We start from the raw sequence: 7,153 nt of genomic DNA, 5'->3' as shown, positions 1-7,153 counted from the left end.
GCATGAGAGGCCCCTCTATTGCCTAGCACACAGGGTGGAGAGGGACCCCACAGAAGGTCCTTGTGAAGCACTAGGCCCTTCCAGGGACACAGACACTGAACACTCCCACGGAAGGGTGGGCCCCATCACATCTACCTGGAACAAAAGCGGCATAAGCAAGTGTTTGGAAATAAGGACACAGACTTCCCAAGACCCAGCTAGAAGAACTGGGGGCAGAGGGCGTCATTATAAAGCATCTAGAACTCTGACCTATGGTGTTTAACCACATGGGTTTAAAAATAGTTTGCCTGAAGCCAGTAAAGCTTAGTCTATGGAGAATGGGGTGGGCGTGACTTGATGACATATTTGGAAAGCTCAGGGGTGTTAGGTTTCTGTGGACCAATGGCCAGATGGAGGGGATGGGACAGTGGCTGGAGGGAGCCTCTGGGGACAGTGCTCCAGTCCGTGACCACTCTCCAGTACCACCAGCAGCCCCGCTGTCAGTGCTGGTGTCTAACATAGTTAAAGGGACTGGTTTTGTGGTCCAGCCTCAGCACCATGCAGAGCACTGACAGTGACAGTGTTGTCACCAAGGGGTCCAGAGCCACTCTCCATGTCCAAGCCTGGGCCCTACCTCAGGTCTGCACAGGAAGGCTGGGAGGACAAGGCTTCCTGGTCCTAGAGCTTCTTGGGGACTGGCTGCCCTGCTGCCCCTGCAGGCTGAGGACAGCCATGCTCTTGTGAGGCCACAGCCCTGGATGTCATGCAACTCCCTTCAAGTCCCCTGGCTAGGCTGGCCATGGTGCAGATCCTGGGGGTCACCAAGTGCCTCTAGAGTGTTCCTGGGATTCTCCTCCTCCCCCATCTCAGCTGCTTCATGAGAGCAAAACCCAGGAGGCACTGCCATCCCCTGATGACCTGGTCCCCTGCACCCTGGCACCAGCCATGGCTCTGCTGCTCCTCAGCTCTGAGCTGGGCTTCTCAACAGGAGGACCCCAGGCAGGGCAGGCCCCACTGGTCTTGTGTCCACTTGCTGTGGGAGGACTGCAGACGTCCCTGCCCAGCCCTTGACCTCCTGAAGGCTAGAGTCTTCTTGGATCCCAGAAAAAAGCCAGCTTTGCCCCAACCAGGCCCCAAAGGGGAGGGGAGAAGGGTGCAAAACCATTGGGAAGTATGTTTCCCTGGGGTTAATGCCCTCTGACAGTTCTTCCAAGGGTGGGAATTTGAGGTATTTCCAGTAGAACAGTGGAGGGGGGACAACAGCACCAAAGGCATTGTGTCCCATTCCCTGTGGTTACCTTGGAAAGGGTCTTCGCCCTTGTGATTCAACAGGACCCTGAGCTGGGGAGACAGTCGGTCATTCCGGTGGCTGCGAGGTCCTTCTCCATATGAGTTGGTTAGGGCTGCTGCAGCAGAGCACACAAACCCAGGGGCTTGGCCAGCAGGAATTCCAAGAAGTCCATCAGGTAGCAGGGCAGGCTCCTGTGGCTGCAGGAGAACCTGTCCCAACAGGTGGCTTGAGGGCCACCTCTGACATTGCTCAGTTGACCTAGGATGCTCTCCATCTCTACTTTGGTCTTCACCTGGCGATCTCCCTCCGCATCCACCTGTGTCCCAGTGACTCCTCTTGGTGAGGATGCTGCTCATGGGGTCAGGACCCACCCTGATGGCCTGTTAACACTAGTTACTAATTTAAAAAGACCCTGTCTCCAAGTAAGTCACATTCTGAAGTCCTGGGGTTAGGACTTCAACACAAATTCAGGGGGCACAATTCAGCTGGTAACAACCCCCATCCCCACGCTGCCAGCATCTGAGTTCCTTCAGCAGAGCCACCCCTAACATTGGGGCGTGTCCCAGAGAAGCTGCAAATAGGACCCCAGTCTGGTCTGGATTTGAATCCTGCCTTGGCCACAATCAGGGGTTCTTGGGCAAGCTGCTCCCATTCCCATTCTACAGAGACAGTAATACCCACCTCACAGTAGAGCTGGCCCACGATTCCACAGTCAGCAGTGCTATGGCCATCTGCCCGTTCCTGTCTGCTTGTCCCTCCTTGGCGTGTGCTTCTCAGGCTCTGCATACGTAGATGCATGTCCACCGTCACTAGACTAGAATCAACCTCTGCAGGAAGCATTTCTATTTGAGGATAGATTGTTTTAAAAACTACAGGGTGTGAGATTTCACAGGGTCTGCTTCTAAGAGTTTAATATGTTTAGGAAGCCAGAATATCCCTAGCCGTAACTGAATCATTATGGCTTCAGTTCTTTAGAAAGTGCTCTGAGCTGAGGTCATCAGTAAGAGCCGCGGTTTTCATTTGTTGAAGCTGCTGCCCACAACACTGCTCTCTGAACAAAGGGACCCCTGGGTGGTGAAGAGCTGCACAGTGGGGCGAGTCTGGCTGACTCACGCCGCCAGCCGGGTGAGACACGCTTGCTGCTTCTGCAGGACTTCCCAGCCTTCAGTGTGCAGGAGCATCATGCCCGCGGTGGACACTGTTTGGTTCTGCTGCAAGTGACAGAAAACCCCAGGAGGCAAGCACTTTCTTTGTTAGAGAAGTGGCCTTTTCTCTGGGTCACAGTCCAGAGGCCTGCAGGACAGGGCTGGTAGCTTGCAGGACAAGGTGCAGCTCCAGCAGCACCAGCCACCGGACACCTCTCTACCTTGCTATTTCCTCAACACACTGGTCCAAGTGTTTGAGACTAGCCATCAGGTCTCATTGCTAAGGATGGGATAAAGAAGCAGGAGCCTCCTTTCTCTGACACTTCCTGAAGTCACAGACACACTGGACCCCACTGGCTGACCCTGCCGCAGGCCCCCACGGTGCCTTTGCGTGAATCTGAAGAGGCGATCGCCCTGCTGGGTGCAGCCCTGGCAAGCATAGCTCGGAAGGTGCATTGGAAAAGTGAACGAGCCTTCCTGCAGGTGGCCCCTGGGCAGCCCAGGGCTGGGCCAGGGGGCCAGCAGAGTTCAAGTCTGGCTTCTACACTTCCAACTGCTCCTGAGCCCAGGCGCCACTTGTCTATCTGCCTGAACTCAGGACGTGCCCGCAGCTGCAAGAAGCTGGGCAGCCAGGCCTCATTCAGGAGGCCAGGGTCCAAGCTGAGACAGGCAGGGGGCTCGTCCTAAGGAGGAAAAGGGCACTGGGGCCGGTCCCAACCACCGCTGCCCACCCATGAAGGGGCAGCTCCCACACCTTCCCCAGATGTCTTTCCTGCGAAGCTCCCAAGGGAGAGAGATGGCTGAGGACTAGTATCCCCAGGGAAGGCCAGCTGTCTCCTCCGGTCCAGCCTGGGGTCAGCCATGCGGCAGGTTTATGTCTCCCTCCCTTTGAGCTGGGGTGGTGGCCCTGGTTCCCGTAGGCGAGGACTGTCCCTAGACTGGGAGAGCCTCCCTCCTGGTTCACGTCCTAGGGGAAGAGAGTCACCCCGACCTCAGGACTGGAGGGTACTCATTCCTCTCTACCCACGGACCCTGTGCCACCAGGAGAATGTGGACAGTGTCTCTGCAGGAAGGGACCACATGTAGAGGTGGCACTGCTGTGTCCACTGCTGATGGCAGAGATGGCTGTCACCCCTCCGGGTCAGCTGCCCCCTGACCAACCAGAGTCTGCCCAAGGGCCTCCCAGAGGGTCCCTTCTTGCTAAGTGGGCCACAGGCCCTGAGTGCGGACACTTCCTCCACACAGACTGGACAGCCATTTTGAGTGCCTCCCCCCAGGCTCTGTCACAGCCCCATGCAGCCTGGATTCCAGAAGGATCTCCCTCTTCCAGGAGCCACGTCTGCTGGAGGGTGAACCAGCAGCTTGGGAAGTGCTGGAAAGGCTCCAGGCCCCCTCAGCTCTTCCCAGGCTATAGATTAAAGCACCTTCACAGAGCTTTGCTTCCTGGGAGGCTGGCTTGACCCTGTCCTCAAGGACACATGAGCCCCCAGAGAGCTGCTGCTGCTGATCCACCACAGACACGAGGACCAGGAGGAGGAAGGAGACCCCAGCAGTGAGACCACCCGTGCCGGGGATGCCCAGGGAGGCGTCCCACCTGCTGTCCTCAGTCCTGGCAAGGGGCCATGGGCACAGCCCTGGGGAAGGTCTGGCAATATGAAGGGCCACACAGTGCTGGTCACTCACTGGAGTTCCTGAGGCCCCACGAGGTCAAGCCTGCTGCTCTGATGAACAGACCCAGCAAGGGCGTGTGGAGCAAAATGGGAAGCTGAGTGTCCTGCCGGGCGGGGGAGCATCAGGAAGCAAGGACTGGGAGGACCACAGCGGGTCACTCAGCCCTAAGGAGGGAGATCCCGACATGGATGGACCCCGAGAGTCCCACAGAGTTAAATGGCCAGACACAGGCTGTGAAGTCCTGGAGGGCAAGAGGCATGGGGATGGGAAGTAGAGGGTGGGAGCCAGGGCTGGGGGGGGCCGGGGCCAGTATTTAAGGGGTCAGAGCTCCACTTGGGGCACTGGGAAAGACCTGGTGACCGATGGAGGTGACGTCGCCCAGGTGTGAATGACAAATGATGAGCAGCGCACTTAAAAGAGCTGACTGCTGCCGGGCGCGGTGCTGCACGCCTGTGATCCCAGCCCTGGGGGAGGCTGGGGCAGGAGGCTACTTGCAGTAGGCCAGCCTCAGCAACCAAGTAAGTCCCTATCCCAAAAGCAAAAATAAAATAAAACGGGACTGGGGATATGGCTCAGCGGTAAAAAAAAGCTTCTGGGTTAGATCCCCAGTAGCCCCCAAAACAAAACAAAGGAGAAGAGGCAAAGGGCTGGTGCATGCTGGGAGGTGGAGCAGCTGGGTTTCCCACGGGAAGAGAGGGTGTGCTCACCGAGAAGATAACATCGGGGCAGAGACTGGACAGAGGTGCAGGGGCTGCCCAGGGCTAGCAAAATGTTCCAGGCTGAAGGCACAGCTGGTGCAAAGGCCCTCAGCAGGAGCATGGCAAGAGGGCAGGTGGAAGGAGACACAGGTGCCCAGTGAAGACTGCAGAGCAGGGCAGAGCATGGGCTCACAGGGAGGAAGAGCTCTTCCTTCAGGGTCTGAGTGCCCTGGTCACCTGGGAACACTGAAGCGAAGGAAACTGAGGAAGTCCACACAGGGTGCTACATGTGCCCATCCAGGTACTCTGATGGGCATGGAGGCATGGACTTGTGCAGTCCACAACCTGCCCACCCATCCACAGCAGCTGATTTCAGATGGGGTGAGGTCACTGCATGTGTCCTCCCCAAACCTCTGCAACCATTTACATAGTACTACCTGGTTGTAAGCCTCTGTAACTGACCCCCAGTACCACCCTGAAGGATCCTGGCACCTAGGCAGTCATAGAATAAAGGCCACGAGGTGGCAGGTGCTGACAACTCATGCTTTGGTAAATGTCAGAGCCTGGCTAGCTTCATGGGCCTGTCTCCGGGCATCTTAGCAATGGCCTCAAATGTGCCTGGCATGGAGCCTGCCCACAGGGTAGGGGCAGAGTCCTCCCTGGCATTCTGCAGGCCATCCCTAATGGCCTGGTGGTCCTCTAACTCTCAGGCCCTCCTTGTGGTGCTTCTTGTGGTCTGCAGCATGGAAGCCCAGGGACACGGCCTTGCTGACAGGGCCTCAGGGCCCTGAGGCGGACAGGTTGGGAAGCCTGAGCAGCTAGGAATGCCCAGGCTCGCCTGGCACGGAAGCTGGCTCCCTGTAGCCTGGAGTCTGGGGAGCAGCATCCCTGGGCTGCTGGACATGGGTGCTCCTCTCCCTGCAGCCAGGGGACCAGGGAGGGGCTGGCCCTCAGAGGAACCAGGACCAAGAGCCAGTGATGGGAAGGAGGAGAGGAAACTCAGCAGTCGCAGCACTCTGCCCTCTGGAAACCGCGCTTCATGTTCTTGGAATGCCTGCCCTCGGGCAGGAGGGGGCAGGCAGGCTTTGGAGATGGGGCGTCGCAGCCTCCTTGTGCGAACGCATCGGTAACTGCGGGGAGGAGGGAACAGCTGCAGAACGCAGGGGGAGAATGCCCGCCAGAAGCCAGAGAGGGTGTGTGGCAGGGGGAACAAACAGCTCCTGGGCACTGCTGAGCAGGAGAGCAGCTTCGGTCACTGTCAGGGGAAGGGACGCACAGGAACTTGCAGCCATCCACCCCCCAGCCCAGCACAGGGCACTGCCTCTCAGCTCCAGCCTCTGTGAGCTCCTTCAAGGACACAGGTTCCATCTGACAGCTGAACCTGTTCTAGGCAATACTAAAAACCCCTGGCACCAATCTCAAGGAGGATCTTCAAGAGTGATGTCAACTCACCTAGGTCCCTTCCCCGCAGTCTCAGGCTGCGCATCTCTGACAATGTTCCTCTTCCGCGGCTTCACTGCCACCCCACTGAGGAGGCCGTGCACAAAGTCACAACAGAACTGAGCCTGCCGAGGCTTCACAGGGAACGCAGGGGAGTGGCAGAGACAGCTGCTCTCAAGGCAGCCGCAATGTTAAGTTTTACAGAAGCGTCCCAAGTAAAGAGCGCCTAGCTCCCGCCATGTGCCGCCTCTGCCTCCCCCTCCAGGACCCATCACTCCTATTTGTGAGCATGCATGGCAGGCTCTGGAGCCTCTGGTGAACCAATGGGACAGAGCCCAGCTCCAACTGGACAGCAGCCCCAGGCACAGTCTCCCTCATGGCTGCTGAGAATCCCTTCCAGATGACCCAGGCTGGATACATCCCAAGACACCCGCCCAGTGGGGTCTGGGCCAGTTGGTAGGATGCTCTCGATGGACACCTGCCTCCTGACTGTTGTCCGGACACAGAGGGGCTTCCAGGGTCCCTCAGAGTGGTGTCACCAAGTCCTCATAATCATGAGAAAAAGCACATTGGCAACAATTCTGACAGTGCTCAGCAGAGCAGGGACCAGGCAGCGGGAGGCTGGGAACCCGGCGGCAGGCCTGCAGCTGGCACAGGCAAGGCTTGCAGGAGCAGGGCGGAGCCTGCACGCAGGCCAGCTCTGGTCAAAACTGGAGGCTCTGTCTCAAGTGCTGGACCCCATCTCCCTGGGAGGTTCACACAGGCCCCCGCAGTGCACATGCCCACTGGCATCTCTGAGCACCGCCTGCTCCTACACAGGCCAATGCTGACAGGAGGGTGGGCAGTGGGCAGAGGGCTGTGTGCTGGCTCTTTCCTCAGGATTGTTTTTAAGCTCTCTAATTTTTTTAAATGCTAGAATGAAACTTCCT

This window comes from Sciurus carolinensis, chromosome 9 (genome assembly GCF_902686445.1).
Source record: "Sciurus carolinensis chromosome 9, mSciCar1.2, whole genome shotgun sequence".
Classification (NCBI taxonomy): Eukaryota; Metazoa; Chordata; class Mammalia; order Rodentia; family Sciuridae; genus Sciurus; species Sciurus carolinensis.
This window is presented reverse-complemented; position numbering follows the sequence as displayed.